General features: G+C 42.9%; 1 protein-coding gene across 5 annotated transcripts in view; it reads right to left on the bottom strand.

The window, feature by feature from the left end:
• Positions 1-12,851, bottom strand: part of LOC138634919 (SH3 domain-binding protein 4-A-like) — a 34,120-nt gene that overhangs the window by 15,441 nt on the left and 5,828 nt on the right. The window contains exons 4-8 of one of the 5 annotated variants that reach the window (XM_069722132.1): positions 12,303-12,431; positions 11,279-11,490; positions 10,764-10,899; positions 5,040-5,126; positions 3,694-3,796 (exon numbers count right to left, since the gene is read on the bottom strand). The gene's annotated coding sequence lies outside the window, so the exon portion shown is untranslated. Of the gene's footprint in view, positions 1-1,237; positions 1,259-3,693; positions 3,797-5,039; positions 5,127-10,763; positions 10,900-11,278; positions 11,491-12,302; positions 12,432-12,851 lie in introns of those variants that run through there. The other 4 variants (XM_069722134.1, XM_069722133.1, XM_069722135.1 and 1 more) reach the window with 4 other exon arrangements.

Raw genomic sequence — 12,851 nt, 5'->3', positions numbered from 1 at the left:
ATCAGGAAGTGTGTCGTCCATCGATAAAAGCCCCCCCCCCCCCCCCCCCCCCGCTCGAAAATGAGCACTCAGCGGGCCGGCTGCGATCAATAGCAAGCCGGTAGACAAAGACACCGTTGCTCGCTTTGATATAATACCGAGGAGATCCCCGCTAAATGCGGCAGGAGGTGAGGACGGCTCTGACAGATGCAGGAGGTGTGAGGGGGGGAGAAACGAGGAAGAGGAAGCTGTTGTTTGATGCGACTGGAGACGCAGCTGCAGCTTCACGAACTTCCTTTTGATAGAGGAGCAGCAATGTGATGCCTGGATGAGCTTCTCTGAGTAAGAGAGCTTCTCACAGGCAGAATTCTTCAGATCAGAGATACTGAAGAAGAACACGAGTATAAACAGCGAGATTAACTCGGTTTACTTCACGTTAACAGAGAAATTTCCATGACAGAGGGAGAGGAAACGCCCAAAAAATAGCAGCTTTCAGGGGCTGTGCAGCAAACTGCTGGAGAGCCTGTGGGTCAGCCTCTCTAAAAACTGGAAGCAGGGACTGAACTCATCTGCAAGTCGGTGAAATACTCAGAGTTATTAACTCATTTCAGTCGGGCTGACGGAGCGCAGGAGCCACGAGCGCATCGGGGAGTCGAAAGTTTAATTAGGCGAGAGTCGGCCGGTCCTAATCCCTGGATGAGCGTTACTATAATAACAGTTTCCAGCAGTCATACGCTCGCAGAGAGTTTATCATTTTTCCATCACGGCTGTTTAAAGTGGGCAGACTACAGGACGGAGAATCATCTGCTGGCTGGAAACAAAACCGCCAACACAAGCAGCAGGAGGTAATATTTCAATTCAATTTGAAGTTCCTGTGAAAATATTCAAGTAGGCAGTAATCTCAGATCAAAGCAGGAGACTGAGGGCTAAAAGTCTCTGATATTAAGATCAAATAAACCAAAGGCAGCTCCTCACTCGGCCCAAGTCACGATTCTTCAACCATCAGTTAAATCAGATGAAATGAAAACACCTTTATGGGCTAGTTAGATGAGTCAACAAATCTCAAGAGTGCATCTGTTTGAAAGGAAAAACCAAGATAAAACCTCGAAAATTGTATTCTTTTGATGTGTTCCTTCATAATAAATGAGTAACGTAATGTTTAGTTTGTTTCGTTCTCACATCGTGTGCTCGCCTCTTTCCACCAAAAAAATAGGATCTAAAACAATCGGCCCGCTCGTCTGTTTAATTCAGGGCTGACCTGAGTGACAGAAACGCATCGGTTCCAGTTGACTCAGGTGACTAACAGACCAGCAGCGGTGCAGCTCTGCTCCCAGCATGCACCAGGAGGAGCTGTGTTTACACCTGCTGAGGTGAAACAGCAGAAATCAACAGGAGCTCGGGGGAAAGATGTCCTTGAAAGTTTACCCACATACTTCCAAACACAATGGTCACCTCTAATGATCTAATTCACCTTTTATTCCTGTTGAGTAATCGTTACGATTGTCCTCTGCGGACCACCGTAGATCATTTCTAGCAGAGAGAGCACTGGGCACAGTTTAATGTATTTGGGGTCAAAAGATAATTCTTGTGTCTGTCAGGCGAACTTCACACTCTTCACCTTCGTTGTAGAGATTTAGGGAAACGAGGAGTTGCACTCAACAGCTGGAGCTTCCGGCAGCTGTCCAAAAAAACTGATTTATACACGAATCCTTACAGAAATTTGTTTCCAGTCGAACTGAAAGGAAACACAGAGATGAGCCGCCTGAAATTAACATTTACATGCACGGATACGTGAAGTAATCAGTGGAAAAATAAACAAATTAGCTCATTCAAAACCAGCACTCTGCAGACCTGCTCATATCTGACCTGCAGGAAAAAAAAAAGTAATCAATAAAAAAACTTTCCACTTGGCATGTGGTCAAATACATTAGTCTACGGCGGCACTCTGCCCCGTATGTCACCGTTCATCGCTGGGGAAATTCATCCATAAAATTTTACAATCGCCACTTTCTCCTCTCAGGATGAATTTCCAGGTAAATGAACCTGTTAAGTGCTTAGTTTTAGTGTCACTTCCACCTCCACGGTGAAGGAGATTCTGCAGCAGGTTCCAGAGGAAGAGGAGGAGGAGGAAGAAGAAGAAGAAGAAGAACATGTGGCATTTTGCACACATCAACAGGTCAACCTACGGCCAGCGCAAAGTTTCATTTTCCCCATTACGTTTCAAACTACAGCCAAGTATCACTTCATAAAACATTAACATGAAAGATGCGCTGAACACGGGCTGGAAAGAGTTATTCATGTAATAAATTCAGGGAAAATGTAAAAGCAGCTAAATCACACTGTATTGCCAACTGATAGAACAGTATGTGCTTTTATTCAGCTTTAGAAAATTAACGTAGGATTATTTTTACAGGATTTTTGCTCAAATCGAAAGAGGTTTTTGTTAAAAGGCAAAAATTCAGTTTGATGATTTTCCAAACTGACTTTGAAGATGAAGCCCTTTTAAGGCTCCTGTTTCTTTCAGTCGCTGACATGAAAAGCCGCCTGCAGGCTTTAAAGATACAGTATGTCGTGTTTTTATCATGATTTATCACCATTTTCACTCATTTCCAAACATAAGCTGCCTCTCTGTGAGTTTGATGGAGGTTTTATGTCAGATTTGGTTTGGACTGGCTGATATGGCAGATGTTAGCCACAGGTATGCATTCATTCAGGAGTCACATCTGTTTTAGAGAGGTGGGAAGAGGAGACAATAAATGAGGGAGGGAGGGAGAGAAAGAGGAAACAGAAGAGCAGAGTTGTTGAGTAAGGAGGTGGAGGAGAAGGAGGGAGAGTGTGAAGATGAAGTGGAGTTACAAAAAGAAAAAGGCAAGGATACAGAAAAGCTGCTGAGGAAGATGAGGAGAATCCATGACAAAAGATAAGGGAAAATGCAGCTGAAGAGTTGAAAAAAAGTGGACCATAAGGAAGAGGAGGGGAAAAAGGGAGGAGGAAAAAAAGAGGATAAAAAGAACAAACTCTCCTCTGAAAGCTTGAGGCCAAGAGAAAGAGAGAGAGATAGGGAGGAGAGGATTTTCAGCTTATCAGATGACCTTATTGGCACGGCTAAGGAGGCGCTGGAGACGAGGGTGCGCGCGCACGCGTCACAATACGCGCTAATTGTCAGCTTATCATTTCCAGTCATTTTCCTCCATCTGCTGCTGAACCTCCCTCTGCAACCTCCGCTTCAATGTCCATGTGTATATTCTATAATTAAAGCAAAGTGGGAACGATGGCCAGTGTTTAAATTTAAGCCGATTACAAATATTAGAAGAATACTTTAGGAATATTATAACAATATCATAGAACTAAAGAACAATAAATCCTAAAAAGAACACTGTTAAGCACAAAAATAAACCATCTTGGGCCAAAGAACCTATTAAATATTCATAAAACTCTTTACAAAGTCATTATGTACAATCAATATTGGTAAAAAAAAAAGTCTAAGCAAAGCAGTAAAGACGCATAATAACACCGTAAAGAGTCCTCATAGAGCAGCAGAGATGGATATGTATGGGTATATCACAGGAACATTAAGGAGAATTCTCATGTGCGTAAAGCCGAATTCATCCCTACACACTGTTCTCCTACGTGGACAACGAAGCTGTGGGAATGCATTGTTTCAAACAGAAGCAGAAGTAGTGAAATCTACATTTGGTTGTAATGCGAACTGACCTCCTGCGACTGGAGCGCTCGGGGAACGTGCGAAGTGAGAGGTGAGCTGATGGAGAGCCCCGCGACACTTCTTCTTCTTCTCGTTTTTTCACGCGTCATTTGTCTAAAAAAAAAAAAAAAAAAAAATCACAAAGAAAAATGGAGGAAAAGGCTGTGGAAACACAAAAGAAGCGCTTGTTTCCGGTCAGATAAGTTTTTAACGTTAACAAATGAGAAGGTGCGGCGGACTCCGTCCGTCTCTGCTCCGGTCTGCCGGAGGACTGAAGGCGAGGCTCGGCTGGAAGGGAGTGGCTGACGTCACGAGGAGGGGCGGGACCAACACACGCATACCATGCACACTGCATGTGTATAATTAGGCCTTTTCTTCTTATTATTATTGAGTGAGTAACTGAATGTGACCTAATCGGTACACAACAGGTGAGTCTCTACTTTGCTTTCTGCATATTGAAGCATGTAAAAAATAAACTTCAAAATGTGAGATAAATCAAAACTATTCTGACATGAATTCTAAGATATAACCTCCAAAAAGAAATTCTAATTTCCACCAGCATGACTTTGTTTTCTTCTGTGAAATAGCAGAAATGGGCTTTCATCAACAGCTCATGGCAGACTCTAAAACCTAGTATTACATGACTGACACAGTTCCTTTAAACAAATACTAACGCTCTTCCCTGCTCCTCTTAATATTAACTCACTCCAGATTTACCTCAATTCACAAGAACAAGAAACATCAGTGCCGCTGCCATTATTCTTCCACCCAATAAAGGGCGACTAAAAACTGAAATTTTACTGCTGTGGTTACGACACGTTTCCACTATCGATACCGAAAATAAACCTGGATATTATCTCCTTAAACGGAGCATTAAAGCTTCAAATAAAAAGTATAAACGTGCCTGAGCGTGCCTCTATAAATAAAGCTGAAGGGTTAATGGCTCGTGCAGCAGGACGGTCTTCTGTTAATGAGCCGCAGTTCATTTGGTGATTAAAAGCTGCCAGAGAGCTGAGATCCCTCTGCGGCTGCTGAGGTCTGGTGACACCACTGATAAAAAAAAAAATTGATTTATTTTTCTGTCTTTTCTTTTAAAAAGGGGATGCTGTGAGAGAAGAAAAAAAAGACAACCTTCAACATCAGAGTGAACAAAGAGCCCCAGAGGAAGATGAAGGTTGTTCCTCTTTGAATCACACTGTTTAAAAGGAGCCTAAAAGGGCTGTGTGGGAGAATACAAGTGGTTTGTTCACTCAGCCCGGATCACTAATGCAGTCTTACATTTAATGTCACTGGCACTTAAACATCAGGACAGATGGAAGTTTTGTGGAGCTGACGACTTGTCTTTGTTATTACTTACGCTCCCACTGCAGGAACTTTTCCCAGGAACAGCAACCTTTAGAGGACCGCAGTTCCTCTACCGGTGTTTCTATCTGAAAAAGTTCAACTATGAGATAAAAAAAAAGTGAAAATTGTGAGATTAAAAGTAAAAATTATGAGACAGATAGACAATATATTGAGATAAAAAGTCTAATTTCAATATAAAAAGTTAAATTATGAGATAAAAAGCCAAAATGATCAGACAAATAATATCATTATAGGATAAAAAAGATAGATAAAACATCAAAATGGTGAGATTGAAAGTATAACTAGGAGATAAAAAAAAATCATGAAACTGTATTAAACTAGAAAAGAATGCAAAATATGATTATTTTCACTGTCTCTGACTTTAGTTTGGTGATCTGGGACACTTCAAAAAGTTTCTACTCTGGACCCTAATGCTGAGGAGCATAAAGTCCGAATCTGAATGAATCAAACAAGCAGAGCTGCACAGTGATGCTGAGCTCCAGTCAGAAGTGCTTCTGTTGTTTATTCTCCTTTTAACTGACAGTTTGCACTTCTGATAACCACTAAATCCACCGTGACGCACAGAAGATAACATCAAGCTCCGTCATCAGTCTGAATGTGAAGCAGAAGGAAAGCAGGACTTTGATCATCTCTGACAGAGAGAGCTGCGAAAAGTGGACCGTCAGCGCCGTCTCCATACAGAGAGGACGAGTGGAAACGATAAGCGTCCACGTGTTGCCTCTCTGCTCCCCTTTCAGTCATGCCTGAGGGAGCTTTTAAAGGCTGCACCCACAAGTCTCCATCCGGACAGCTAATTAGACCAACAGCTGGAGAGGCAGAGAAAGAGCAACCTAATTAAAAATCATTGTCCTGATTAATCTCATAAAAATCAGATCAGCCTCTCGCATCTCTCTCCATCACCTGCACACAGAGTTTTCTATGTATCTGGATGCATCGCTGAGTAAAGCCTCTTGAGATATGAACCGGTATCAAGGTGCTGCTCATTCATGAGCTCTTATCTTATTCAGCTCCTGCGTTTGTGTCAGATTTCACAGTTCAGTCACATCCCAAAAGCTGCAGGATTGTAAAAAGCATCTCTGTTCCTCTTTGTTCGAACACAGAGTGCGTGATGAATGCGGCGGCGGCGGCTTCACAGACGTGAAAGCGCTGAGATTTATCTGACCGCCTCAAGCTCTGTCAGGGGCTGAGGGGGACACGATGGACATCTGTAAGGCCAGTTATGAAGTGACAGGAGATCAATGCGGGGGCGCTGATGGCCGTTCAGCGGGGCGGAGTCACCTCAGACACCGATTTCTGCAGCTAAATCAAACACACGCAAGTTTTCAGTTATTCCTCGAGATGAAACACACTAATCCGACTGAATCGGAGACATTTTCTGCACAATGAATTATTCAGGTCTTTGTTTATTGGTTTGTTTGCATGTTTACTCCAAAACAGATTTGTCATCAATTCACATGGTTTTTAATGGATCTTTTAAAAACAGACACTGTTTTCTTGTCTGCTCCTCTTTTCTGTCTTAATTTGAAACCCTGTCCTAGTAATGAACCTCCAGTTAAGATTTATCTTGTCAAACATCAAACTTTCAACCTCTGACTTCTTTTTCTGGAAGTTAAACCGTCTACTACAAACAACACAATGTTAAAAACGTGTCAGATTAGACGATTCCAGACTCTGGCTGTGAATGACGGCGGCGCTGAAGACAACAGGGACCATCAAAGTCATTTCAACTCACGCTCAAGGAGATCAAAGAGCGAATGAATAATATCAGAATATTTTTTCAGTTTAAGTGAGTGCTTTAATCTGCAGGTGATGCAACAGGAAATGTCGGCAGATCACAAGACTTTATTCTCCAAAGATCACGAATATTTCCACTCAATTTCAAGGAAATCAATTCAACAACCCTGAACTTGAACTCCACTTTCCAAACGACTTCAAACTCTTCCAGCATGAGGTGGAGGTCACAGATGTGACATCAGAGAAGCAGTGATGAGGTCAGCAGATGGTTCATTTCTAATCCATATAAATATACTATCTCGAGCAGAGCAGTTTGTACGAAGCAAATTCAAACACTCTTAAAGACAAAGATTGAAGCTTGAAGTGTTTTTCCGAGGGGAAACACCTCCACGCAGAGAGCCGGGATAAAGCGGTGAAACGTTTTGTGTTGGATGCGACTCGTTCGCAGCAGCCGTTGCTGCCCCGTAGTTCAGCTCTTATTGGAGGCCCAGACTGGATTTGACGCGTCTATTCATCGGGGCTGAATGGGAACTGTGGGATGTGAAAAGGAGTCCTCTATTCACCGTTTTATCAAGGCGCCTCGCTATCAGCGCAGCCCGCTTTGCATCAGAATGACCGAGCATTCGCTTGTCAACCAGGTTTGGTTCTGGGAAGGAACACCAGGAATTTGGTTTATTTCAGATGCTGCATGAATGCAAAGACGGGAATTCCTGAAAAATGTGGTGAGTAAGAGCTTAAAATATAAAAGAAAGAAAAGGCTGGAAAGCTTCGGTTGAAGGAGGATTTGTTCTGTTCCCAGAAGAGCTGAGCTGTTGTAATCTATGGGCTGAGAATGCACAAAAAAAATGCAAATAAATCCACTATTAAAGTACCACAATAAGACGTTTCCTCCCCAGTCTTCTTTCTTTTATTGTTTTTGCTCGTCCTCTCTTCTCCCCGGTCCATTTCTCCTCCTCTCGCCTCCATCTGTCCGTTTACGACAACTACACACTTGGGGCTGCACAACCTGTTCACAATGAAATTACTTATTCATCAGTACCTCGGTCGTAGCGGCGGGTAAAGGCCACAGATTAGAGGGCTGTATCTTCGCCTGCACCTGAAATGTGCAGCTTCTACTGTCCTTAGGCAGCATTTTTAGGATTTACTGTTAATTCCTGATGGTACATCTGCATTGAAGCAAATCATAAATCATCTCAAGAATCCATTTTGCAGTTTGGACAATGGCCAGTTTCAGAAAAAAAAAAAAAAAAGAACATCCATCCCCTTTATTAATATCATGTATTTTTTTTGGTGCTCCTGATCCAACTATAAACTGAGACCTCCATGTGCTATTTGAAATACAGAGAAATCAAACGATGCTACTCAGAAGGGCGGCCTTTCAATCCATAAATCCCCAAATCCCTGGTTTCGAAATGATTACCACCTCGCCGCCTGCATCCTCTGCATCAACCACATTTGATATCTTCTGCTGTGCCGCTAGCAAAGAGAGCGAGCAGGAGGGGATTTCTCTCAAGGACACTCGGTGTTGATGCAGGACGATCAACAGAGGGTCACCATGTTTTTCTCCCACACATAAATGGATGTCTGGTTTGGAAAAGTGTTATTGAAGCAGTCAGATCATCAGTTCTCTGACAATAGAGAGAACAACCTCATAAATGGCTGTAAAAAAAAATGTGTTTTTGAGCATTTATTAAGGTTTCTGCATCAGAGTGAAGCTTCAGATTCTCCTTTAATCAATAAATTTAAAGCTGCAAGTGTATTTATTTCCCAAAATGTCAAAGTTTTGCTTTTGCAGGCAACAGCGTGAGCTCGCCAAGAAGCTAGCTAATGTTGTTAACTTGTGATATTTCGGTTTAATAATCTGCAAATCACCACCTTTGGTTGACCTAAATGTTTCTCTGTGCAGCCTGAGATTCATGAATGAAATCAAACGCTCCCAAACATACATAAAGTTCTGCTTGCAGCTCATTTTAAAGATGAAATATATGTTCGACTTGGTTTTCTACATCCTTAAGTTGATGTATGTGAGAAAACTTTCCTCAAACAGCTGCTGAATGCGGCTTTAAATTGATTTATAACGTTTTATGTGAAGAATTGAGGCTGAAGATGTGACAGAAAGGTGTTTGCAGAAAGAAAAGCATGGATCAAATGTGTCTTTAAAGGTGAAATTTGTCTTTGACTGCGTGCTCCTGAGGTGACTACTTCAGTGCAAAGACAGATAGATACTTCAGAGCTGGAGTTGAATCTCATCTGGAGCTTCACCCTGCGATCGATCAATATAGACATAGATGCCGAGAGCCGGGCTGGGTAATGTAATTCAGCACTATAGAGCCGGACCCTCTCCCGTCTCCTCTCGGTCAGGCCTCCATTGTAAAATCATTATCTCTAAACCCTCGCCGGCGCCCACTCCACTTCAACACCAATTACCCACAACCCCTTCTGTCCACAGGTTTCCCCTGGCAACCTGAGCTGTCCGACCGGATCGTACTGGGAGTTTTAAAAGGGTCGGGAAGAAGCGGAGATAAATGAACTGACCACTAACTTAAGAGTAATCCATAATTAATGTTCATTACCACGCAGTTATTAACCTGAATGATTGTAACGTCTGGGTTACTGGAACTCAGGCATCGTTGAAAGTTCAGTAAATATGCTTCACTGTTTAAACTGCTAAATACTTCATTCTTTTTCATCTCACCTGTCCGCTTTGAAAGCAGTCAGTCGGGAACTCAGCAGCGAGAGTTTAACACCGGAGCAGAGTCGACTTCAGCAGCATGACTGTAAAACGGCGCACGGCAACAGCAGCAGGGGCAGAGAAGAGAATAAAACACTCCACAGTTCCTCTGCTGCCTTAAAAATACCAGTTAACTGAACTTTAATTAAAACTTTATAAACTGAATTTCAGTCGTCCATCTATTCATTTCCATTTTTTTATTAGCTTTAAATTGCAGTTACTTACTGCAGGTGCCGCCACTGGTACTTTTAAATGTCAAAGTTTTTCTTTTTCCTTTTGGTCTAATTGATTTTACATTATTTGTATATTTAATAATCTTTTGATTGGGTTCATTACTTTTACTCTATAAAACGTGAAACATCAAATGATCCAAAAAGGAGAAAATATACAAATAAAGACTGAAGTAGCACCTTTTAATGACGGGCTGCTCGTCTGTGTACTGCGCTCACACCATCATCTCTGTGTTAATGTGCAGAAGATTCATTGGTGTTAAAATGCAACACGGTGCACCTTCACCCGCGCTCAGTCACTTTTATCACCATTAATCTTACACCTCCTCCCCGCCGCGCCCGCCTAAATATTTTTCGGCCTTCATTTGCCCGAGCTCCTCCTCCATCGATCATAATTATCAGCCGTGATTGATGAAGCTGCCGAGGAAGCAAGACATCCACTTCAAGAGGCCGGTCACTCTCAATGTAACCACCGGAACTCGGCTTTAATTCAATCAGGGGAAGAGTGGGTTTGTGTGTTCGACATGGTGGGAAGTTTGGAGTGGTATAAATCCTGTTTGAGCCGGTGAAGCATGGAAACGCGTCAGAAGCTCAATAAAAAAGGTTAAACGGCTGCTTCACCTCCAGACAGAACGAGCAGGGCGGCTGATTTATGGACATGTTTGGACACAGAGACCAGATTTAATGATGTGAGGTGATGATGGAGCTCAGACTGTGGGAGGTTGTGGGTTTGAATCCTAGTTTATCTGAAAAGGTGCATGAAAGCAGGAGCAAAACCAATTTTGAAAAAGCTTGATTTGTCAGTTCGAGGCTGAACCTGCTCGCCTAAATGTGTCATATTGCTGACAGCTTCCTGTTTACATGAATATTTCCCTTCTTTATTAAAGTCTGCCTCCTTTTAAAAACACGTTTGGGAGGTTGTAACTCCTCTTGCGTGTTTGAGCTTCCAGCTGAACGAACCTGAATGAATCGATTTAAGGCCGAAATAAAAGTTAAATTAGCAGGCAGCTGCACAGTTTACCTGAAACTCTTTTCTGCATCGACTCCTGAGGACAGGAAGCGTTTCAGGAACCGCTCAAGGGCGTTTGCCCGGACAGAAACCCGGCGACCTTTCAGCGACAGGAAGTGCCCTCCATCCCTCGCTGCTCAAACAGCTGCTGCGGTAAGGAGATGAAACAGAAAGGAGAGAGCTCATTATGATAATAGGAGGGGAGCTTCTCCACCAGATTAAAAACAACTTGATTAACCCTCCTGTCAGTCACGCTGCTTCTGCCGTCAGCCTGAGTGAGATGAGAATCCACAGAGGAAATCTACTCCCGAATGACATGAAGTGTTTAACAAGAGACTTCAGTCTGAACATCCTCTGTTACATGTTGACATCATAGACAATATCCTGCAATCACTCTGAAGACAACTACCCATTACTCAGGTTATTTTCACACTGTTTGCTTGGTTTCATCTTCCGATCGTTCGGGACCGGACCATCTGTTCAGCACTTCCTGTGATCCAAACATTCACTGTCAGAAGTCTGCTTACGCCAACGTCCTCATGGAACAAAAACTCTCGAGCCTCGGTTCCTCCGGGAGTCTTCATCAGCGGTAACGTGCTGTCAGGGTCAGCGTTTAAAGCTGCAGACTCTGGGATTGTTCTGAATCCTGCACTTCACGTTTTAATCGGCCTTCCTGCATCCACGACCTGCAGCGTATCTGCTCCCTGAAAACATCCCGAACCGCGACTCTGAAACCAAACTGGGGATCTTGTGTGAATATCTTTGAAGGCATAATAAATTGGTCAGAAAACAGAGAGATCAGTCAAAAATGGAAACAAGTGTTTGTTGCTGTTTCAGTTTCATCTAAATATGCAGTGTTGTTGAAAACAGAGAGAGTTGCTGCAACTTTAACGACATTTTAGGCTCCGCATTAGTTATTCTGAACACGCTGAAGAACTTATCTTTAGCCAGTTTGATCACTGTGGCTTTGATCTTAAACTGCTGAAAACATATTTCCTGTTTGAAAGTGTGGACCGAAAAACTTTGATCCTTTCACAATCGGGATTATTTCTTTACATTGTGTCAGAGGTTGTACAAAGTTAGAAATCGTAGCTCGTCGGTAATCCCCGGTGACGGCTGCCAAGAAGTCGGCGCAGCGACGAGCCAGCGGCGCTCTGCTGCTGCGACCTGACGGCAGCTTAGTGTTCGCCATATGTTGTTGTGGTGGTCAGGAGCTGTTTCTCTGAGCGCGGGGGAGGTTTCAGTGGACAGATTAGCTCCGTGTGCTCGCCGTCATGCTGGGATATCGTCACCGACTCTTTCTTTTAATTTAATGACTGGCAGACATACTGAAACAACACGGTGAATGATTGTTAAAAGTTTGGATTTATATTTATTAGAATGATGTTCCTGTTGAGGCTGCTTGAATATCACCTTGTTCAGCTGTTGGTTTAGGAAGTCAGTCAGTAAGTACATTTTTACAGAATGAAACATTGGCCCTCTTGGACATTTTGAAAACGTAAATCTGCCGTGTGGTTGTCTCTGATCAGGAGAGAGACAGGTTGGACTCACCTGTAGCTGCAGCACAGCCGTCTGCATCACCCAGTCGATGTCCTCCCCTGGTGCAGGCACTTCAGGTTTTACTTTACGGGTGGCGGGAACGTCTTGGCTCCAACGTCCAGGTGTGTCAGATCCATCCTCCTAAAATACAGTGAACTCAAATATTCACGTGTTTTTCTGATCGGAGATTAGTGATTTATCCAACTATCTTTAATATCACAAAAGTCAGTCAGAAATAGCGAGAACTTTGACACAATAAATCTGTGTCTCCACCAGCAACAACTAACTTTCCTTTATCTCCAACTGATGTGCAAAAAGAGAAAATAAACCCTTCTAACAATAAGTCAGACACACTGACCTTATTCAGCCTGTTGTGAAAAGTCTCTACTGTGACTCTACCAAATCTGAAGCAGAAGAAATGAAGCACAATAATGCTGCATCCATTTTAATCCCAGTAGTATCGGGCGGGCCCTGAATGCACCACAGTATGCAAACTTCTATAAATGTTATTGTGTCCCGGAGCAGAAACCTCCTGACTCATTCTGTCTCCTTATTTTAATG

The sequence above is a fragment of the Brachyistius frenatus genome, unplaced genomic scaffold (genome assembly GCF_029030835.1).
Source record: "Brachyistius frenatus isolate BFR_SWC_R1_liver_20210118 unplaced genomic scaffold, ASM2903083v1 Contig_282, whole genome shotgun sequence".
Taxonomy (NCBI): Eukaryota; Metazoa; Chordata; class Actinopteri; family Embiotocidae; genus Brachyistius; species Brachyistius frenatus.
This window is presented reverse-complemented; position numbering and strand designations above follow the sequence as displayed.